Consider the following 25,265-nt stretch of genomic DNA (forward strand, 5'->3'; position numbering starts at 1 on the left):
TCCATGAGATAATAAGGAACATATTTATATAGACTCCCAGTGCATATATCACATTGATTCTCAAAGTAGCTATGAAAACTAATTTGAAAACTGAATTATGATTAGACTAAAAAACAAGCCAAAGTTTTTGGTGAGATTTTTGAAAATAAAGCGTTGCAGTTTGGGTTGCCTGGTAAGTTTAAGAAAATGTAGGGAATATTCAGCAAAAGGATAATTGCTGCAGAGTTTGGGGTTGCTCATACTCTATTTGAGAGGCACAAAGAAGGACAGAGAAAAAGAATGAACCATGAATTCAAAGAGAGGCAAATTTCTTGTCTCCCTTAAGCTTAGTAAGCTACCTTGTTTTTATAGAACAACACTTCCAGCACACCCTGATCCCAGTTGAAAGGTCCACTAGTCAACAGCTATAAAAGATTTTGCTTTAGCAAGTCCCAAGAGAGAACTGTAGATCCTTTCCCTGAGCGCCTAAAACATTTTTTATCTATACTGCTTAATGGGGCACTAAGTCATAAAATTTCTGGCATCTTCCCTGTTTCATGTGCACATGTCCCCTCTCTTCAATGTGATTGTTCCTTATTTTATAGTTCTATACCTATCAGAGGTCTAAGCACAGTGTTGAAAACATTGTGTGAGCTCTATAAACACTTGCTGAACTACACTGAAATGAATAATATCCTTTGAAGACCCTATCTTCTAAGGAAGAAACAATTTGATCTTTCTAAAATGCTTTTTGAAAAGCTGGATGAAACATTTTTCTTAGATTTTACCTTATCCTTCCTAAGAACTTACTAGTCTCCTGACTCCAAATGTATATTTGAAGGTATTTCTCATTTTTTCTCATTAAAATGCCTATATTCTTTTTTTTGATTTACAATCTTTCAATATAATTTATTGTCAAATTGGCTTACATACAACACCCAGTGTTCATCCCATCAAGTGCCCTCCTCAATGCCCATCACCCATTTTCCCCTCTCCCCCACCCCCCTCCACCCTCAGTTTGTTCTCTGTATTTAAAAGTCTCTTGTGGTTTGCCTCCCTCCCTGTCTGTTTGTAATCATTTTTCCCCTTCCCTTCCCCTAAGGCCTTCTTTTAAGTTTCTCAAGATCCACAGAGGCATGAAAACATAGGATATCTGTCCTTGTCTGACTGACTTTCTTCACTCAGCATTAATACCTTCCAGTTCCATCCATGTTGCTGCAAATGTAAAATGCCTATATTCTTTTTTTTTTTTTTTTTTTTTTTTAACGTTTATTTATTTTTGAGACAGAGACAGAGCATGAGTTGGGGAGGGTCAGAGATGGGGAGACACAGAATCGGAAACAGGCTCCAGGCTCTGAGCTGTCAGCACAGAGCCCGACGCGGGGCTCGAACTCACAGACCGTGAGATCATGACCTGAGCCGAAGTCGGCCGCCTAACCGACTGAGCCACCCAGGCGCCCCAAAATGCCTATATTCTTAATGTCTAATACTTTCTATTGAATATCATGATTAAGCAGTCTATTTGAAATTCAAAAATTAGATTCCCTTACTGATGATAGGTTGGTTTCATCTAAATTAGGACATACTAAAAAAGTCCCAGCTGTTGTTTAATACTGTCAGAGAAGAAAACATAATAAATATTATTCCAAGGTTATTCTACCTTTATTATTTAGAAGTTCTTTCTTAAATATTACTTTAATTTCTTTTATTACAGTCTAGGATATTTATTCTCTTCTCATAGAAGATGGAGTATATAGACTTAATGTTTCTGAGTAATATCTTTTTGCCCAACTGGTTATTGAGCCTTTATACATTTTAAATTTTTATATAGAATTTTCAGCTCTTCATTGATGACTATCCAAAAACCAATCTTATAAATAGGAAATAAATAAATCTATAGATCTAGATAGATAGATGTATATATGTGTACAAATATGTGTGTACATATACACACACATAAACACACGTAGTTTGAGCTTAGAGATGTAGAGAATTGGAAGGAATGGGGTCATTCTCACCTTTACAACAGAAAAAAAAACTGGGTAAGCTGTAAATTAATGACCTTTTCAGAGAACTAGGTTCCAGGGTAGAAAACTAACCCAAAATTAGAGAGAGCGGCGGGGGGGGGGGGGTTGCAGGGAGACACAGGACCCAAATATTTGCTTATCTGGGGCAGATGCCAACAAATCTCATATAAGTCAATACAATAATTCACCTAGAAATTTTCAACAAATTGCCAAGGGCTAGGTGTGAACTATCACAAAAGTTTGAACCTACTTACAGACTATTCCTCTAGCAACCCCACCAGGCATTTACAGGAAAGATTAGGTAGAATTTTAAGAAAGAATCCCTCCTGGTATGGCTAGAAGGGGAAACAGCAGTCACTGCTGAAACTCTGCCCAGACCTATTTTTCCTATCTCTCCTTTGGAACAGAAAATATAATCTGCAGAAGAAAAAGGAACAAAAACAGTCACCTGAGGACACGGGTGGAAACCCACTGCAGCTTGGGCCAAGAAACATGAAGTAAACAAACCTCTGGACCTGGGGGAGGAGGAGGAATATGCAATAGACTCACTACATCTGGAGAAAAGTGGGAACACTTGTGAAGGTCATAACCCCAGACCCATGTTCATAATGCCCAGCCAAGACTGAGGCTTAATCAGAATATCAGAGAACATACATACCTCTCTCCCACCCTCTCATCACCACATTAACAAATGTAACATTTGGGAAAGAAACATTGAGAAAAACTCTCTGACAAATTAGGGTACATCCTAAACACAGGTGTTATTAAAGGAATATGAAGACTATAATACACTAAGTATAACCGTAGCAACAAAAGTCTTTAATCTCAGCCCAACTATTGATTACATTAGCACATACTCTTACACTAAATGCCAAACGTAGGAAGGTATGCTTATCTCTAAGCATGAACAATGCTGGCCCCAGCATCTTCTATTCTATACAACATATGTAGCTTCCAACAAAAAAATTACAAGGCATGTAAAATGACAGGAAAACCACAATCCGAAAAGACTAAGCAATAATCAAAACCAGACCCAGATATGACACAGACATTGAAACTATCAGACAAATAATTTAATGTAATTATGATAAATATATTAAGTCTCTAATAGAAGATGCAGACAATATACAAGATTAGATAGAACAATTAGAAACTATAAGAAAGAGCTAAAGCAAATTCTAGAAATCAAAAACATAGTTATAGACATGAAAACAAAGTTTTTGACAGCTTCATCAGTAGATTCAACATGGCATAGGAAAGAATCAATGAATTTTTAGATAAGGTGATATAAACAGAAAAAAATGGGAAAAAAAATAGAACAGAGAACCCAACAGCTGTAGGACAATATCAAACTAATAGTCTTACAGTTTAACAATTGGAATCCCAGAAGGAGAAGAAGCAGAACAGGGCCTGAGAAATATTTGAAATAGGTAATAGTCAAAACTTTTCAAAACTAGATATAGAAACCAAACCATAGATCCAAAAAGCTCACCAGGGAGGATAAATACTAACACACACACACACACACACACACACACACACACACACACACAACAACACCACCACCACCACCAGCAGGCACGTTATATTCAAAGTGATGTAAACCAAAACAGACAAAATCTTGAAGGCAGTCAGAGAAAAAAAAGACACATGAACAGCAGAAAGGATAAGAATTACAGCAGACTTCTTGTCATAATATACACAAGCAAAAAAGCAATGGAGTACTAAAGAGGTACTAAAAGTACTTAAAGAAAAAACCCTGGTAATGAAGAATTCTATACCCAGTGAAAACATCATTTTAAAATGAAGGAGAAACAAAGACTTTTTCAGAGGAACAAAAACTGAGGGAATTCTTTGTTTAATAAGCCTACGTAGCAGGCAGTGTTGAAGGGAATTCTTCAGATTATGAAAAGCCAGAAGCTTTGATCTACACAGAGAAATAATGTCAGAAAAGAATGAAGGTAAAATAAAAAGTTCTTTTTTCTCATTTTCATTCTCTAAAAAGTAACTATTTATGTTTAAAGCAAAATCAGTAATTATATGTTGTATATTTATACATATGTAAAAGTAAAATCTATGATAGTAATGGTAGAAGAAACAGGAGGTAGAAATTAGGACAATTCTGTTATAAGATCCTTACTTTCTACATGAAGTGGTATATTATTTGAAGGGAGACTCAGGTTATTTTAAAATGGATATTTGTAAACCATGGGACAACTGCTAAGTTGATAAAAGAAAGACAGAAAAATAAAAAATGAGGTATAAATAATATCTACTACACTATGTTAACTTAGATTAAAAAAAAAGAAGTATAAATAATATCAATAGAGGAGTTAAAACTGATTTACTTTCAAAGTTCAATTAAATCCAGAGAAGGCAGAAAGAGAAAGGAAGGAAGGAAGGAAGGAAGGAAGGAAGGAAGGGTAAGAAATAGAAGACAATTGGCAAAATGGCATATTTTATTCCAATTACAGAAATTATCCTTTAAATATAAATGGTCTACACATAGCTAAATGACAGAGATTATCAGAGAGAGTAAAAAAGCAAGACTTGACTATATACTGTTTATAAGAAACCCACTTTATTTTTTAAAGTTAATTTATTTTGAGAGAGAGAGAGAGAGAGAGAGAGCGCACAAGTAGGGGAGGGGCAGAAAGAAAGAGGGAGAGAGAGAATCCCAAGCAGGCTCCAGACTCAGCACACAGCCCAATGTGGGGCTCGATCTTACTAACGCAAGATCATGATCTGAGCCAACATTAAGAATCAGACGCTTAACCAGCTGAGCCACCCAAGTGCCCCAAAACCCACTTTAATTATAAATATGTAGATATATTACAAACATCTATAAATTTTAAAGAGAAACTAAACATTTTTGGCATGGTATTTGGGAACGAATGTCTCCATTAATGTTTTTGAATGAATATGTTTCAGATAGTGAGAGATTTATTTATTTATTTTTTTTAATGTTTATTTATTTTTGAGACAGAGACAGACAGAGCATGAACAGGGGAAGGTCAGAGAGAGAGGGAGGCACAGAATCCGAAGCAGGCTCCAGGCTCTGAGCTGTCAGCACAGAGCCCGATGCGGGGCTCGAACTCATGAACCGTGAGATCATGACCTGAGCCGAAGCTGGATGTTCAAATGACTGAGCCACCCAGAAGTCCAGATTTATTTCTTTTTTAATTAAAATTAAAAGTTATCAAATTTACATAGCATTAAAATTAATCACTTCATAGCTTCCTATCATTTTATTTTTATATAACAGTAGCAAATAATATCACCAAGGTCTTGCTGAATTCCATCATAAAAAAAACTTTTCTAATCAACTAGCATAATCTCAAAATGGGCAAAGGCATTTATTTTAATAATCTTATTATTTATAGATTTTGCTAATGTAGGGAGAATTAAGCCCAAAAAATACTGAATAAAATAACTGTATGGAAAATATTAATCATTTTTGCTACCATAGGTCTTTAAAAAAAAAGAGATATACAAAATATTGTAAAGCTAAGATTGTGTATGTTAAAAGACCATGGGGATAAAAATAGAAACTACTATATAGATATCTAAGTATACGTGATATTGTGAAGCCAGGAGAAGAACAACCTTATAATTTACTTTTACTCCCTTAAATGACAACCAAAAAGATGAAGAATGTTTCCTGTATATATGTTGGTAATTAAAATATTCAAGAAACAAATCACTTCATATTCATGCAACTCAACATACAGTAAGAATTTTAATACCCCCAAAATAAATCATGTCAGCATGATGATCTTTTTCCTCTGTTGTCTTATGCCTGAAAATCACTTGAGCTATAAACTCAATTTACTAATTGGCCTAATCTGCATGATACAATTTGTGACTGTTTCAATAATAAAATTTCAGGGAACAAAACAATGGAATATTACTCAGCCATAAAATGAATTACAACTTGCCATTTGCAACAACATGGATGGATCTAGAAGGTATAATGTTAAAGGAAATAAATTAGTCAGAGAAATACAAATACTATATGATTTCATTCATATGTGGAACTTAAGAAACAACAACAAAAAAAATATGAACCAAGGAAAAAAAGACAAAAAACCGGACCCTTAAATACAGAGGATAAACTGGTGGTTACCAGAGGAAATGTTGGTTGGGGGATGGTTGAAATAGGTGAAGGAAATTAAGGGTACACTTATCGTGATGAGCACTGAGTAATGTATAGAACTGTTGAATCATACTGTATACCTAAAACTAATATAACACTGTATATTAATTAAGCTTGCATTTTTTCTGAGAAAGATTGCATGAACACGAGTGGGGGAGGGGAAGAGGGAGAGGGAGAGAGAGCATCTTAAGCAGGCTCCACACTCAGCACGGAGCTGGACATGGGGCTCAAACCCACGACCACAAGATCATGACCTGAGCCAAAATCAAAAGCCGGACACTCAACCGACTGAGCCACCAGGCACCCCCGTAACTGTATTTTTAAAAAAGAAATATTTTTTTTTTCAAAATTCCAGGGAACAAATGGGTAACAGAGCCAACAGTATTAAAGAAATGCAATGACTTCAGTTTCCTTTAAAAAAAAAAATCACCATAACACAAAATCGTATAATAAAAACCACAAGATTTATGGGGAGAAAAGAAGTTGGGAACCAACAACCAAAAACTTTATCAGTGACATAAAAAAAGGATAGACACCTCACAAAAATGGTAGGAAGTCTTACAAATGCTGATGGTTAAGAAATTCATAAATATTGCAATATATGTAGCACCAAACATCAGGCTCACTTGCGGAGGAGATGGTGGAAAAAACTGCAGCTTGTGAGTGTTTGTCAAGTAATGTAATAGGATTATCAGAAATTGGAAGACAATTTTTAACACCAGATGTGGAGAGATGTGACTTACCCCACACACAGTGAGGTGAGAAAGCTCGTAGATGTTTAAAGTGTATATGTGCAATTTTTATAGTCCTTTTGTGGCCTGGTTCGGCTGGGTAGAATTTACCGCATGCACCTAGTGTTTCTTGTGGATGAAATGTGCATAATAACCAAATGTGAAATTCCAGTTAGAATCAAATTTTTCCTTAATATATCAATCATGTTGGCACAACTTCACATTTTCAAAACAAGTGTTAGAACTAAACTGCTTATACTTCATTTCTATCTTTTTTTAAAGTTTATTTATATATCTTGAGAGAGAGAGAGAGCGTGTGCAAGTGGGAGAGAGGCAGAGAGGGAGGGAGAGAGGGACAGAGGGAGAGAGAATCCCAAGCAGGCTCTATGCCATCAGTGCGGAGCCTGCTGTGGGGCTTGAATTCATGAACCGTGAGATCATGACCTGGGCCCAAGTTGAATGCTTAACCGACTGAGCCACCCAGGTGCCCCTACTTTATTTCTATCTTAGTATTTGTTATTTTATTTGTTATTTATTTATTTATTTATTTATTTTATTTTTTTAATGTTTATTTATTTTTGAGAGAGAGACAGAGTGTGAGCAGGGGAGTGGCAGAGAGAGGAGGAGACAGAATCTGAAGCAGACTCCAGGCTCCGAGCTGTCAGCACAGAGCCTGATGCGGGGCTCAAACCCACAAACAGCGAGATCGTGACCTGAGCAGAAGTCAGATGCTCAACCCACTGAGCCACCCAGGTGCCCATGTTACTATATGTATTTCTTATCCTCGTTTCTAGTATCAAAGACCATGACATAGTGTCCTTCTCCTTAACACAACCAATGCCTCCAACTGTATCCTTGCTAACAGATAGATAGATCCCTTTGTCTTTTTTTTTTTTTTAATTTTTTTTTCAATGTTTATTTATTTTTGGGACAGAGAGAGACAGAGCATGAACGGGGGAGGGTCAGAGAGAGAGAGAGGGAGACACAGAATCGGAAACAGGCTCCAGGCTCTGAGCCATCATGAGCCATCAGCCCAGAGCCTGACGCGGGGCTCGAACTCACGGACCGTGAGATCGTGACCTGGCTGAAGTCGGACGCTTAACCGACTGCGCCACCCAGGCGCCCCTCCCTTTGTCTTTTAAGAGCTCTGACTCTCACACGCCATTGTTCCTCTGCAATCTTATATGCAAAGATGCCTCTCTCTTGTCTTCTTCTTCCAGTTCAAAAGTGGACAATTCTGCTTTTTAAGAGTCCCATTCTCTATCCTGTTGTGACTTCTATCAAACCACCCATTGTTCTTCATCTAAGAAACTCAAAAGGAAAGTGGCTCTTTATCTAGAGCCACCATTTCTCTTCACACCATGAGAGCCTCTTTTCACTCCCTGTAATCTTTCTCAGTACCATCAGTAAAACAGCTCTCCTCCAAAACACTCCTCCTTGTCGGCAAATTCATCATCTTCTTTCCGTTTCCACCCTCCCTTCCTCAGAAACATCTGACTGTCGATCACTGTTTTAGTTTTCTAGGGCTGCCGCAGCAAAGTACCACAAACTGGGTGGCTTAAAACACCAGAAATGTCTTAGTGCACATTATGGAGGCTAGGGTCTGAAATCAAGGCTTTGACAAGGTCATGCTCTCTCCGAGACTCTAAACAGAATATTTCCTTGCCTCTCCATATTCCGGTAGTGGCCACTGGCCCTTGGCATCCTATGACTTACAGCTGTACCATTCCACTCTTTGCTTCTGTCATCACAGGGTGTTCTCCCTGTGTCTCTCTGCTCCTCTCTTTTTAAGACACCAGTCATATTGCATCAAAGGTGAGCCCTTCACCTCATGATAATTTATATCTTAATTATATCTGCAAAGACCCTATTTCCAGATAAGGTTACATTCACAGGTACCAAGACTTAGGATTTCAATATCTTTGGCGGGGCAGGGGATGGGGGGAGACACTCATAACAGTCACCTATTCTTTCCTAAAACCCTTTTGTCCATTTCTTTCCAAATACAATAAAAATATTTCAAAATTTCTGAGTGTTTTCTATGTGCCCTCCTTTGTGCTGAACATCTTATACTGATTTTATGTACCTCATATAATCCTCACAAGTCTCTTAGACAGGTGCGATTATTTTTGCTCATTTTATAGACCATAAAATTTTAAATGACTTCCTACAGATAAGGTGGTCAAGAAGCTAGAATTTGAATCTAGGAGATCTGATCCTAGCACCAACCCCTATCATGACACTACCCAGCCACCTGCCCAATAATTCCTTCACCAGCAACCTGGGATAACAAGTGGGGGAGAGGGATAATTAGGACTTCATTGACGATCCTAGAAAACATGTCTTAAATAGAGTGATGGGTGAAAATCCCAAACCACAGGAGAGAATGGGGAGAGAAAGAGGTGAAGCTACAAGGATAAATCAGTATTTTAAAAGGTGTGCAAAGAAGAGGAGAAAGGTCAGTAACTTAAGAGCAGATTAAAGGTTATTTTTATAATAGGGAAGATGTAAGCACATTGATAGATTGAAGGCAAAGATTAAGCAGAGTCATTCTGAAGATGCAAGGAAGAATAAGGATGGCTGATGGAATACAATCACGAAATATGGAAGAGGCTGTGATCAAGACCACAGATGTGTTGGTCTTTGCGAAGAAGAGAATTTCACCAGGTCAAGAGAGAGGCATCAGAGAAAGGGGCTTTTCTTTCATGTGTCCAGGTTTACTAAATAGCTGACATCTAGCTCGGAGTAGACATTAGCTAACGCCCTTTTAGTTTTCATCCACAAAGGTTTTTGGCTGCTAAGGAATAGGCCACGCCATATTCTTTTGGTAATCCTCCAATTACTATGTAATGTTTGCTATCTGAGGTCAACAGTCTTTTTGTTTTAACATTTAGCCTTTTCTGAGAAAATCTGGTCCTTCTGAAAAGTGGTTATCTGCTTTCTGTAGATTATTCTGTATTGGGGTTTTGGTTTCTGTACTTTATTTAAGCAAAGCAACTCTACTGGCCTTTTTGGATAAGAATTCGTATGTGAAAACTTGGTGCTCCAAACGTAGACATCATTAGAAAATACTTTCAACTATTTGACAGAGGAAAAAGATCAAGTTAAATTGTCTTTAGGACCTGTCGTCTACAGGAAAGCCAATTATGTCAGCACAGCACTGCTGAAGGTTGCAATTCCTAAACTGCCAAATGGAGTCAATGTGAAATGTTACCAAACTCCAGATTTTAAGTAGAAGGAAGGAAGGAAGGAAGGAAGGAAGGAAGGAAGGAAGGAAGGAAGGAAGGAAAGAAAGAAAGGAAAGAAAGAAAGAAAGAAAGAAAGAAAGAAAGAAAGAAAGAAAGAAAGAAAGAGGGAGGGAGGCAAGAAGGCAGGAAGGCAGGAAGGAAGGTAGGTAGGAAGGAAGGAAGAAAGGCTCTTTCCATGATTTGGCTATCATTGAAAGTGCTACTACAAACATTGGGGTACAAGTGTCCCTACGCATCAGCACTCCTGGATCCCTTGGGTAAATTCCTAGCAGTGCTATTGCTGGGTCATAGGGTAGATCTATTTTTAATTTTTTGAGGAACCTCCACACTGTTTTCCAGAGCGGCTGCACCAGTTTGCATTCCCGCCAACAGTGCAAGAGGGTTCCCGTGTCTCCACCTCCTCACCAGCACCTATAGTCTCCTAATTTGTTCATTTTAGTCACTCTGACTGGCGTGAGGTGGTATCTCAGTATCAGACAGAGAAAGACGGATACCATATGTTTTCACTCTTATGTGGATCCTGAGAAACTTAACAGAAGACCATGGGGGAGGGGAAGAAAAAAAAAAAAGAGAGGGACGGAACCAAACCATAAGAGACTCTTAAAAACTGAAAATAAACTGAGGGTTGATGGTGGGGGGGGGGGGTGGGACGGCAGGGTGGGTGGGTGATGGGCATTGAGGAGGGCACCTGTTGGGATGAGCCCTGGGTGTTGTATGGAAACTAATTTGACAATACATTTCATATTAAAAATAAAAAAGAAAAGAAAAAGAAAAAGAAAAAAAAAGGAAGGAAGGAAGGAAGGAAGGAAGGAAGGAAGGAAGGAAGGAAGGAAGAAGGTAGACAGGGAGGGAGGATGAATGGACAAGAGGAGGAGAGAAAAGAATAGAAAATTACAAAGCAGTAAGTCATACCCAGTTGTGCCAAAATCAAAATGACATGCTAGCATCCATTTAGCTAATGCCTAATAATTTGTAGCTCCACATGAATATCTAACCTTTCAACACTGAAAAGGCCCAAGATGAACATCCCTCCTATTACTTACATAGTCACTGCCTTACTCTAGCCGAGCCAACCTAGTCTTGGCTCCCTCTCCTTCTTCCTCCTACTTCAGCCTCCAGACACGTTTCTACGCAGACCCTCCCATGCCGGCAATAGCCACCTACCAACCATCTGCCGAGCTGCCTTCCTGCCCTCATTCATCTGAAAATTTTTCTTAAATCTCACCCCATCAGGAAAACAACCTCAATTTGTGGGCAAGAACATAGAGTCTGCCTTAGGAGTATAAAGTCAAGTGTTTCTATAAATCATTTTAATTTTTAACTCTTTAAATATGTACAATCACATTCTGAGGTATTATTGTACCCATTTTACAAAGGAGGAAATTAAAGCTTAGAAATGTTGAGTGGTTTATCCATATTTCCTTAGACAGTAAAGATCAGAGTTGGAGCTCAAATATAAGTCTTCTAATTCCTGCTGATATAAATTGTTCTTAAAAGGCAAAAATGTATGATGCATTCTATTCGAGGAACATAAGGGATATTCAAATAATTGTGTAAGTGCCCTATGAGCTCATAATAAACATTAATTCTATTCATCTACAAAATTAATTGACTTCATCCAACAGTAAACTAGAAGCAGGAAACCACTTTCTAGGAGCAAAGGGCTCAGCTACCAACCTTACCCAAGCAACACAGAATACTATTAGTGTTTCAACTTGCAAAAATGCAATAAAAAGCTCAGTTAAATCTCTAGGCAGGTTTATAAGTAAATAATAAACATATAAGATACATGGGACGCCTTTATGATGCCTCCAAGGTGCAAATGATCACAAGGGAAAATCAACGAGTGCCTCAAGAGAAAGCAGCAAATATTAAACAAATTTCAGCAAAGTCATTTTTATTAAATTTTCATTTTGTCAGAAGACATCCACACGTATCTAGTCTATGTCAGTCAACAGGTAAGATTCAAGAATTAGCAACTAAATGAGGTCCAGTCCCTGTGATCTAGAAATTCCTCTGTCTTCAAACTTCCTGCTGTAACAGACTGTGCTCTGATTTTTGTTTTTGGTCATTTTTTGAGGATGGCTCATTTCCTTCAGGCTGGTTCTCTGTGACATTACAGGTGCTCCTACAGGGCTGACTCCATAGTCTATGGAAGGTAGCTACCAAAATTACTACAAAGCTTGACATCACTTTGCAAGCCCTTCTTTGATGCTCGAATCCTCTACTCTATGTAGCGCCTACCATTAAATTCTCCTTCAACACCTATGATTGGGTCAAGGAAACATTATAGCTGCCCCATGTTGCCAAACACAACATGAACCAGTTATACAACAAAAACATTTTCACTGTTCTGACAATAATGAGATGGTCAAGGGGTGCTTGGTGGCTCAGTTGGTTGAGCATCCAGCTCTTGATTTCGGCTCAGGTCATGATCTCACAGTTCATGAGTTTAAGCCCCACGTTAGGCTCCGTGCTGAAAGTGTAAAAGGTGCTTGGATTCATTCATTCTCTCTCTCTCTCTCTCTCTCTCTCTCTCTCTCTCTCTCCCCCCTCCCTCTAAAAATAAATACATAAACTTAAAAAAATGAGATGGTCAACGTCTTAACACCACTTGGCTGGTGGCTCTTAAGTTGCATGGATTTAGTCACATGACATCACAGGCTCAAAGTCACGTTTACATTGGGACAGATCCTACTTATCTTCAGCAGATAATAAAAATCACAGCCACAAATAGATTATTTCATAGAGGAATAGAAATTTCAATAAAGTAGAACAAAATACGATAAAGATTTTTTAAAAAGGGACACTGCAGGACTTCTGGAATGGTGTATTGAGGCCCTCCGTAAAAGCAATGGCAAAAATTATTGAAATCAAATTTTCAAGAACTCTGGAAATTAATCAAAGACTTTCAACAATCTGCAAAGCATTTGTTCAATAAAAACTGTGGACCTTGTTAAGAACAGAAGGGTTTATGTGTTGTAACTTGCTCTACTTCCATTTTTCTCTCCTGCTCTACAATATCCTTAAAACCCAGCAAACTTGCAACCATGGTAGCTGTGAAAAACAACAGGAAGGCAGTCTACATCCTGCTACAACACAGTCAAACTACTGAAAGCCAAAACAAAGAGAGAATCTTGAAAACCACAAAAGAAAACAACTCATCATACACAAGGAATCCTCTATCAAATTACTAGCTGACTTCTCAGAAATCATGATGGCCAGAAAGCAGTAAGATGACATACTCAAAGAGCTGAGAGAAAAAACAACAACAACAACAACTGCCGACAAGGAATTCTAGATGCAAATTAAGACATTCCCAGGTAAAGAAAAACTGAGAGAATGCATCATTAGCAGAACTACCCTACAAGAAATACTAAAGGGAATGTGTCAGGCTGAATTGAAAGGACACCAGAAGTAATTCAAATCCATACCGTCAAAAAAGTTAATAAAAGATAGCCCACAAAATGGAAGAAAATATTTATGTCATATATGTGGTAAGAGCCTCATATCCAGACTATATAAAGAACTCTTAAACTCATTAGTAAAAAGATAAATAATCCAATTAAAATGAGCTAAGTATTTGAAAGGACATTTCTCCAATGGAGATATAGAAATGCCTAACAAGCACATGAAAAGATACTCAACATAATTAGTCATTAGGGAGATATATATCAAAACCACAACGAGATACCACTTCACATCCACTAGGATAGCTGGAATCAAAAGACAGACAATTAACAAATTTCTGTTGGAGGTGGAAAAATAGGAACCCTCATACATTGCTGGTGAGATTGTAAAATTGGTTCAGCCACTCTGGAAAAGCTTATCACTTTCTTAAAATGTTAAACACTGAGTTTCCATATGATACAGCAATTCTACTCCTAGGTACCTACCCTAGAGAAATTTTCAGTTGATCCTTGAACAATGAGGGGTGAGGGTGCCAACCTCCCACACCGTGGAAAATCTGCATATATAACTTTTGGCTCCCTCAAAAGCTTAACCGCTAATAGCCTGCTGTTGAACAGAAGCCTTAACTGATACCATAAATGGTCGATTAATATATATGTTGTATGTCATACACATTATATACTGTATTCTCACAATAGCGAAAAGAAAATGTTAAGAAAATCATAAAAAGAAAGTATATTTATAGTATTGTGCTGTAAAAAATCTACATATAAGTGGATCTGCACAGTCGAAACCAGTGCTGTTCAAGAGTCAATTGTACAGCATGTATCCATATAAAAATTTATACACGGATGTTCACAGATTATTCATAATAATTATCCATATTAATAGCTAAAAGCAGAAACAATCCAAGTGTCTATTAGCCAATGGGTGAATAAATAAAATGTTATATATTCATATAATGGAGTACTGCATAGATACTGGATAATACTGGATAATATATATAATACTGGATAATAATGGGTAGATACTCAATTCCTAAGGCTAGAGACTAGAGAGTTGCTGTTAATGGGTCTGGACTTTCTTTTGGGGGGAGGTGAAAATATTCTAAAATGGGAATGTGATGATAGCTGCACAACTCTATGAATATACTAAAACCATGAGTTGTATACATTAAATGGATGGATGTTATGGTATGTAAATTACATCTCAATAAAGGTATTTTAACAAAAAGGTAAGAAATGAAGATAACTTGCACAGATCCACAGTCGCATACTGCAACTTGGAAAGAGGTATTAAAATTTTTTAACAAAAGATATTAAGCACTGTGTATGGCAGAAATAAATACCATGATTTGGGGTGTGTAGGACGTATTTAATAACAAGTAAAATTTACCAATTGTTTACTATGTCTTGCCAGGCACTGTGTTATACAAATTAGACACTTTTACAAAGTGTCAGCACTTTGTCAGAATGGGTCAAGAGTAATCCCATCTCGAGGGGACTGGGTGGCTCAGTCCGTTAAGCATCTGACTCTTGATCTCGGCTCAGGTCACGATCTCACAGTTCGTGAGTTCAAGCCCCGTGTCGGGTTTTGCACTGACAATGCGGAGCCTGCTTCTCTCTCTTTCTCTCTCTGCCCCTACCCTGCACAACCTCTGTCTCTCTCTCTCTCTCTCTCTCTCTCTCAAATAAATAAATAATCTTACAAAAAAAGAGTAATCCCATCTCTCAGAATTTGTCATAAGGAAATAAACAGCTTTGGTTGGATAAAAAAAAAAGAAACTAAGGTAAAAAATATATTCATTATGACATTATTTATAATAATAAAAACCTTGAAGCCATTTAAATGTCCAACAACAGCAACAACTATAGCATATGGCAAATTTCATATAGTCAATATTTAATAAAGATTATAGTTCAGAAGACTGTGTAGTCCCTTGCATAAATAAGGGGCTACAGAATTACTTGCTACCATATTAAGAGTAAACATCTACTGGGGCGCCTGGGTGGCGCAGTCGGTTAAGCGTCCGACTTCAGCCAGGTCACGATCTCGCGGTCCGTGAGTTCGAGCCCCGCGTCGGGCTCTGGGCTGATGGCTCAGAGCCTGGAGCCTGTTTCCGATTCTGTGTCTCCCTCTCTCTCTGCCCCTCCCCCGTTCATGCTCTCTCTCTGTCCCAAAAATAAATAAACGTTGAAAAAAAAATTAAAAAAAAAAAAAAAAAGAGTAAACATCTACTGAGTCCTTTAGGTACTGCCCTAAACACTTTTAAAAAGTTTTTTTAATGCTTATTTATTTTTGAGAAAGAGAGAAAGACAGAGCATGAGCGGGGACGGGAAGAGAGAGAGGGAGACACAGAATCAGAAGCAGGATCCAGGCTCCGAGCTGTCAACACAGTGCCTGACGTGGGGCTCAAACACACGAACCATGAGATCATGACCTGACCTGAAGTCGGACGCTTAACCAAATGAGCCACCCAGGTGCCCCCAAACACGTTACGTATATGAATTCATTTTAAGCCTCGTGATAACCCCTTGAGGTAAGAGTTATTGAGGCACACAATAGTTATCAAGGTCACCGTGTCAGTAAATGGTAAAGTCAACATTTGAATCTTGGCCATTTGCCTCCACAGACCATGTCTTAGCCATGAGGCCACACCTCCTTTTTATCATAGCATTATATTCCATGGATATGGATAAGGACTAGAAAAGATACTCAACAATGGAAATACTGCTTGATGATCGCATTAGGAATAAAGTATTCCACTCTAATTTTCAAAATTTTTTGAAGTTCATGTACTTTGTTACCTTTATAGTAAAAAAAAAAATGGTGAAGAAACAAAAAATCTTATATTCTTTTTTTTTTTTTTTAATTTTTTTTTTTCAACGTTTATTTATTTTTGGGACAGGGAGAGACAGAGCATGAACGGGGGAGGGGCAGAGAGAGAGGGAGACACAGAATCGGAAACAGGCTCCAGGCTCTGAGCCATCAGCCCAGAGCCCGACGCGGGGCTCGAACTCACGGACCGCGAGATCGTGACCTGGCTGAAGTCGGACGCTCAACCGACTGCGCCACCCAGGCGCCCCAAAAAATCTTATATTCTTGTTATTACACCCATTTATCCCTCTACTCCTATTACCTCTTGGGATAAAAGATTTCATGTCTACCAAGAAAATGTAATGCAAATACAGAATCAAAACAAGAACGGTCTATCCCACCTTAGAGAATGTATATCATAATATACCTTAGCAAGCAAGTTGTAGCATATCAATTTTACCTTGAATATATCTGCACTGTTAGAGTTGAATAGCTGGTATTTCCCAGATCCCAAAATAATAGGACCTGAACATGTCGCCTCCCCATGGACATAAAGGGATACTGTTGCTGTGGTACCAGCATTTTCAAGATCCCCAGTGACCACGGTCACCTTCCAATCTCCTTCTGCAAAGAAAAAAGGAAATGAGAAAAATTGTGGAAGAAAACCATATTAACATTAGGAAATGAGGAGTTCTACCTAATCTACTTAGTTATGAGATGAATAATTTGTGAAATCAAGAAGTATTACAGCAATTGCTCATCATGGACTCCCTTTTGGAAACTAGCATGTGGAAAAGCCTTAGAAATAATAGAGCATTTTAATCGCAAAGCAAATAAGCAGTGAGCTTTGTAGGACAGCAGACATTTTAGGGAAAAACGTTAAACTGGAAACATTTAGTACCAGGTGCTTGGCTGGAAGATTTAGGAGTTTATCACCGTCCAACCTTTGGGTGGTAATTGATGACAGACATATTGACAACCCAGCATTAAGGCAGTATCTGTTAGGGAATAGCCTTGGCAAGCTGGGCTTGGCGATTCTAGCAGAATTGTGGTGAGGAGGCGGAAAACCTAAAAATAAAGCAAGAGGAGCTAAAGTTTTTTTTTTTTCAAGAAAAATTCCAACCCCTAAGGGTGGGAAGGAACCAACAAGGAAGGAGTAAAATATTGTACGTAGGGCCTAGCAGAATTGGGAGGGGGAAGTTGAAGAAAAGCCAAATTTGAAGCAGAGGAACACCAGGAGTCGTGTAAGCTGAACGGGTCATTGAGCTTTCTGCCAGGGCAATGCTGGAAGCACAGGAAGGCTGAGACAAGCAGAGCACGACAGAAAATATCTTTTTAAAAGGTCTACCAATTGTTCTACGATAGATTTAGTTGGGAAAACAAATCGAGATAGTATTTATTTCATCATCCGGTGCGCTTTAGAAAACGACATCATCAACCCCAAAGCAGTGAAACCCTCCCATGCGAGCTCAATACTACGTAGTCAAGCGAAACAGAGGACAGAGTCCTCCTGTCCCCTAGAACTCTACGTAGGGCACGCATCCCGACTCATCACAACCGATCCTGGATTGTAAGGCCAATTTAAAGGTGTCTTTGTTGTTACTTTCAAAGCCTCCATAAGTACCTCCCGCCTTGTGAGTATTTATTACATTTGCAAAAGATGGTGAAGACCCACCACCATTCTGAATATCTGAGTTTTCAGCAAGTCCTCCACTCAGAGGTTACCTTCCCTTTTAATACATAACGCCACTCTCCCCGGCCCCTAATCCATCCACAAAGATCACTGGAACATCTCTAGTCGGTTTGACAAAACTTGCATCAGGTAGAGTTTGCGTAATGTTGCATTTGTTAATAACGATGGAATTTAATTAGGCCTCATTACCAAAATGCCAAGGGAGAGGCACAAGTCCCAGGGTGCACCCTGCGACTTCCACCCTGTGGCAAGTTTGCTTTGAGGAATTTCAGTTCATTTTCAGTGGGAAAACAGAAAACACGAACATTTCAAGCTATGATCTCATTGAGAATCTCATCACGATATTAATTCTTATAGAAGGCTTTCCACCTGTGCTTTGATGCATAATTCAAGAAGTTAAAGTATCTCTTTTCCTGTTTTTAGATCTTCTTTCCTATCTCATCCTTATCTCCTTCCCCTGCCATCTGGGCCCGCCCTGGGCTTTTTGTATCATGCTATCATGGGGAGAGGGACACAGAGGAGTTTGCGTGTCGGCTTGGATATCTTGTTTACTAAAACAGAGACAAGTAACAATGAGCCATTGATTTATATAATACTCCTGTATTCTTCCCTTTTGAAATTACCAGGTCACCACGACATGAGCTTTAAAAGTGGAGTAAGCAATGAAACGTCTTCTGCAGTGATATTTTTAAACTGTCATTATTCTGGGCAGGATTTTCTTTACCACCACTGGAAAAAATTTTAACTACTTTCCAGTATTTTCTAGAGTACACTTTTTAAAATCTGATCATTTAATTTCTCTAAGAATGTCTCACTACTAAAATATAAAATAGTTAGAAACATTTGTAGAAAATCACAGAGAGAAACAATCTGAGTCTATATTTAAAACTCCACTGTCCTGTGAAAGTTTATTTCTGTCAGAGCTAAAAATATGTTTATAGTTTTTATATCTCTTATCACGCGTCACAATTACAAGGTTTTTGTTCTCTAATTTTCTATTGTGAAACTCTTTTTACCAAAGAATCAAAAGAACATGAGTTCAGATATTCGAAGTGTCTCTTTTATTTCTCTCCTTAGAGCTGCTGTGTGTCCAACCCCAAGGAGTCATACCCCAAAATATTGTAATCTGTTAACCCCTTCAGAAAATCACTTCTATTAACCCAAAGCTCCCAAAGGAAGCAAGAAAATTCCACGTAACTGAAATCTAAATATTTATCTTGTATTTACCAATGTTTTGAAAGGTTTTAAAAAGATTGTTGACTGTGCACTAAGCCATCGCTGAGCATCTGTCTCAGGCTGCCCCATTTTACTCTCTTTTCAGTGGCTCTCAACGCTTAAATTTGGAAAAGATACTATAATAGTCACCTCCACTTGAAGAAATCCTACTACAGAAAAAAAGAAAATTTTTCTTGGACACTGCATCCTAGGGCGATTATTTTTCTCTTGTGTTAGAAATGTTTAAAAGCAGTCTAGATATACTCCATGATCTCTAAATAACCCAACAATGAATTTAAATTTCTTGTCAACGATAAAGTAAGTGTAAACAGGGGCTTCCACATTAACAATGAAAAGCATGTGTTCTGTCATTTGCTATTCTTACATAGTTAAATGCAATCAGTATAGATAAAACTGAACCAGAATATCCTGAACTTCAGGATCTGACGGTATGCCAACAACTGGAGTTCAACTAGTAGTTGTTGACCAGCTGACTTACAAGTAGGAAGTGTCCATATTATGTTCAAGCATTGTGACAGATACTCAAAAGGCTCTCTAAGGGGCATGTGAGTCAAAGTACTAAACCAGACTTGACAGTTGGTAGATCTTAACTAGTACCAAATTTAGTGATTATTCACTGGCAAGGCACAGGCTAAGCATTCTTCCTTTGAAGAGATTCCAGACCAGGGGTTGGCAAATTGTTGCCCACTGGCCAAATCAGCCCACAACCTGTTTTTGTAATTAGTTTCACTGGAACACAGCCATGCCCATTTGTTTATGTATTTGCCATGGGTGCTCTGGTGCTGTAACAGCAGAGCTGGGTAGCTGCAACAGAGACCATGTGGTCTGCAAAGCCTAAGATGCCTATTATCTGGCCCCTTATCATAAAAGTTTGCCGAGTCCTGCCCTGCACGATCGATACAACTCAAAAATGTCCTCTCCAGCCTGCGTTAGGACACGTGCTGGTTCAGACTAAACATGCGAAATTTAAACAACGCAAGCACAGCTATCAAACTCCATCGATTTCCCAGTTTACATCCCAGGCTCCAGTCATGCCTCCACCACTCCATAAATACCAGGTTTATTTACAATAGGCAATCTACACAGAATATGCCTGATCTCACTGCATTATTTAAAGGCCTTACCGATATCGCCCAACCCACTTGCTCTTTTGCAAAATGCCCATTTTACCTCTCTACTAAGAGGTGGAGTCCAGTTTCCCTGCTTGAGTTTGGGCTGCCCTTGACCATTATAATTCAGCAAAGTGATATTCTGGGCCTTCTGAGTCTAGACTGATCTGGGTCTGTTAGGACACTCTCTTAGGACAGTCCCTCCTACACCCCAGGAGTTGTGTTGTGAAAACCTAAGGCACCTGGGAAGGTGCCTTACGGAGGAAGGTAACTCCGGCTGAGCTCCCAGTGTCATCGACCGGTGGAATGGGCACCCATCTTGGAAGTCTGGCTAGCCATGGCTTCAGATGTCTGTGCAAATGAAGTACTATCGGACTAAAGTCACCAAAGTTTCTCAGCTAAAATCACCTGGCTGAGCCACATCGACCCACTGAAAGGTAAAAGACGGTAATCAATTACTGTTTTGAGCCACTAAGCTTCAGGGTGGTTTCATATGAAGCAGTGGAAAATTGGAAGAGCGGCTGAAAGCATTTCCTAGTTAAGAGCTCTCTGTTATCTTTTCTCTTATAAATACCATTAGTGTTTCTACCAGGAGGTCTTATTCTTAGCATGTATGCAGGGGGGTTTGACTGATGCACCTCCTTCATTTCCTAGGAAAAGGGGAAAAAATAGATTGCAAGTCTACTGTTAACTGTTTCCTTCCCAAAGTTTTCTCATTAATTGGAGATTTATTTTCAGGAATGCACGAGCGAGTTATTTTGGGGAGCAAAACCCCTGCAGCTAGTGAAGTGCAATAGCCCTTCTTGAGATCTTAACAATTTATATTTACCTTATTCTGTGTATTCTGTTACAGAGGTTACACGCATTTGCCTTTGTAGCTCGGAAAATTGACCCTGTTGTTGAATATAGAAACATCTGTGTCTAGACACATTTCAGTTACTTGGCAACTACCCTACCGAATACTCAAAGAAATGTAAGGAGACTGCATGTGAATTAAGCTCCGACCATGCAATTGTTAGCTCGGCATATTGAGGAAAAAACTCCTCTTAGCTGCCAACCTAAGTCATCCTAATGCACAGTAAAAACCACGGGCCAGGCATGCTTTGTCTGATGAAGCACCGGACAGCAAGCATATTCCTGTGACGCTTGCCTTAAGAGAGCAGGACACAAAAAGATGCAGTGAGCGTGACAGAGCCTTATTCCCCACTGCAGATCGCAGCCTCCCACTGCTCTGATTACAATCACAGGTAGACTGAGACAGCCTACGAAGAACAATAGCACGATGCATCACGAAGCGTGTGCCCGGCTCGAGCTTGGTGGAGAGGCTGAACCTGTGGCAAGGAAGGAGGGAGGAGAACTGCAGAGGACTCGGGAACAAAATCCCTAAAGGGAACCAGATCCCTCCCTCACACAGCCCCGCAAGGCTCTCCCAGACTCTAGGTGACGAATCTAAGAATTCTACTCTACTCGCAGTCCCTTTCCTCCTCGAGAGAGGTCACGGCAAACGAAACTTTCTGCATCCTTACATCCATGGCAGTATTTTAACATTGCTTATGGACTGGCATGCATGTCAAATGCTTAATTCTACTCTGTTCATACTGTTGCTACCCCCTGCCCACCGCGGCCTCTGGCCTCTCTGAAATCTCTCTCCCACAGCCACTTTCCCTTACACCATCCCTCAGCTATCTCGAAGGGCTTTGTCCTACCTCCAGGCCTTCGCCTGCAAGTCACTTCCTGCAAGGAGCATTCCCAGACACCCCTCCCAGTCACTAGAACGAACCCTTCTCTCCGTATCTCTAGCAGACCCTGTGCATACTTCAACTCTGAGGTCTATAAGTAAGCACCATCTCTCCGGCCCTCCTACCCCTATGCACCCACCCAGATTGTAAGCCCCTCGAAGGACAAGTTTGGGTCTTACATGTCTCTGTAAACCCAGCGCCTAGTACAACCCTTGGCCCAGAGTAGGCTCTCAAACAAAACAAAAGAGTGAACAATTCAGAAAATATTTGAGGATCCGTTAAGAAATAGTGTGAAAGGCAAAGACTGCACGTGTGAGAAAGGATATGCAAGGTATTAAGAATGCTTTAGCACAATATATAACTATTTCTCAACAAAGAATAAGTTCTTCTGATTAGGACTTCTGTCATTAGGGTATTTTTTTTTTGTACAAAGGACAAGGACATTGCTATTTGCCTCATAATTGGTCTTGTTATTAGCACAAAGATAATAGAAACAATATTGACCTTATATCACCCAAGTTTTGAAGGGCATGTAAATATATTTCAATGAGATTTGGCAAGGATATTATAAATAAGACAAATTGTTACTTTACCCTAATTTTCGATAATTTTATCTCCAAACAATTCTATGTCTATAAACTCACAAATCCTTCAAAATACAACCTCATAAGAGGATCATGAGATTTTTTTTTGAATTTTTTTAGTACTTGACAAATATTTTTATTCTTCCAAGAGACAAATATCATTAATCCTATTATACATACAAAGCAATAGAGAAATTATGTGCTCACTAGCACAGGAATTAGGATAAATTCGATACAGAATTAGAAACAGTTATGCTTCCTAGAATAAAATGATTTCAAACAATATTCCATTTTCTTCACTTTAAGTCTGGGAAAAAAGCATAAAACACTATCAGAAATGACTCTGTGATATATTCCACATTGATATTGGTGTAGGGTCCATGGATTGTCATTTCTGTGGTTTTGTTCATTATTTATTGCTGCGTGATGGGGTAAAGGACACCCCAATTTACAGGGCTGGATACAGAAGGCTCAGTGATTAGAGACAGTTGATGGCCGTGGGGGACACTGGATGCTCCAGCCCAAATGCTCCGGAGTCGGACTGTCACTGGATGCTCACGACCTTTGATCCCTCTTACCACAAGGGCAAATGCAGGTTAAACATTACCACGTACTGGGTTTGTGAGGGATACAGGCTCTGGTTACATGTTTTATAGATATTATTTTATCGAATCCTTACAGCAACCCTAATGGTTTCTGTTACGGCCTCTATTTTATAAGAAACAACTGAGGCACAGAGAAATCCAGGGATCTCCTCAAGCCAGGCAGTGAATAAGCTGTGCGGTCAAAATTCAGAACCTACACCTGTAACCACGGTGCTCCGTAGCCTCCCTGCAGGTTGGAACTTGTCCCATATCACTGTTAAGTTAGGATGACCGCTGTTCACTGCAGCGTGCTGTGAATCCTCTGCCTCTCTCTGTTTGGTATGTCCAATTCCACGTCAACTCTTGATTCTTGACAGGCGGAATAGCATAATGGCTAAGTGTCAGGCTCCTCCAGGGTGCCTCAGGGTCCCTGTGGCCATCCTCAACCTGGATTCCAGATTCTCCTCAGTGGGTATTTCTGCCTTGTCCTTATCCCCAATTCCCTTCAAATTCCCCCACTGACCATCCACCTTACCCCGGCTAGACACCTTAGCTTGACCCTCTTTGGATAGCTGCTAACAGTGCTCAAGTACTTCATGCTCTGGCTTCCAAGCAACCTATTAGGTCTAAACCTACCTTCAGAACCACATGACTGGCGTCATTAGGATCGCAACTCCCGGTCCTCAGTGGCAGAACGCGTGTCTTGACTCACATCTGCACGCTACGTGAGCCACCCTCCATCAGTTCTACAGCTGTAGTTATCTATTGCTGTGGAACAAACCATCGAAAACTGAATGGCTTGAAACAACAATTATTTCTTTGGCCAATGAGTCTGCAATCTGGGCCAGACTTGGCAGGGTAAGTTCATCTGTGCTCCACATGGCATTGACAGGGGTGGCTCAACAGCAGACAGAAGGATCTGTGTTCAAGATAGCTCTTTCACGTGACTGGCAAGTTGGTGCTGGCCGGGAGCTCAGCCAGACAGGGCTCAGGGTAACAGCCTTTGTGTCTCTCCATGTAGACCTGTCCATGTGTTCTGGGCTTCTTTACAGCATGATGGCTGGGCTACAAGAACAAACACCCCCCAAGAGAGAGCCGGGCGGAAGCACTAACACATCTTTTGACCTACTTACTAGTAAAAAACAGAAATGTCACAAATGTCACACAGCATAACTTGCATTCCATGCTATTAGTTGAGGCAGTCTCAAAGGTCTAACTGGGTTGACTGCACCTTTTTGTGGGGAATCGGCAAGGTTCTGGGAGAGTCCATGGGGCAGGAAATGTAGCCACAGCATTTTAGCACATAGAGTCTTTCACATCTACCTCTCAGACTTGCCCATCCCAACGCTCCTCAGCCCCCTTTTCCAACAAAACCACTATTCTCTAGGTCAGTGTTCTCAACTGGGGGTAATTTCTCCCCCCAGGAAATATTTGCTGAAGCCTGGAGACATTTTTCATGGTCACAACGGGGGGCTGAAGGTTATTAGCATCCAGTGGGCAGAGGTTCAGGGATGCTGCTAAACATCCTTGACAGTTTCCCCACAATGAAGAATTATCCAGCCCAAAATGTCAATAGTTACAAGGTTTAAAAACCTTGCCTCAGATTAAGAGCAATCTGATTATTCCTATTTTACCCCAAACTGCACCATGCTTTTTGTGAATGATCTCCAACTATAAATTGGTTGAGAGTAGGCTCTCTGTGGTAATGTTTCTGCATAACTGTTGGATATTCTGAAGATGCTGAGATCATATTATTGTTTTAGTGTCAAATCCATTATGTTCAATTACTGTGTTGATTTATGGGTATTTTGTCTCAGTCAGGAAAAGATACGAACCTACCTTCTAGAATCAATGCAGCATGAATGACTATTCAAACACTGGCCATTTCCTGTCAGGACAAAATGAGGCCAAAGCCAAGCAGGGGGTATGGGAAACACTGCATCGTTTCCTT

Source organism: Leopardus geoffroyi, chromosome C3, assembly GCF_018350155.1.
Source record: "Leopardus geoffroyi isolate Oge1 chromosome C3, O.geoffroyi_Oge1_pat1.0, whole genome shotgun sequence".
Lineage (NCBI taxonomy): Eukaryota > Metazoa > Chordata > Mammalia > Carnivora > Felidae > Leopardus > Leopardus geoffroyi.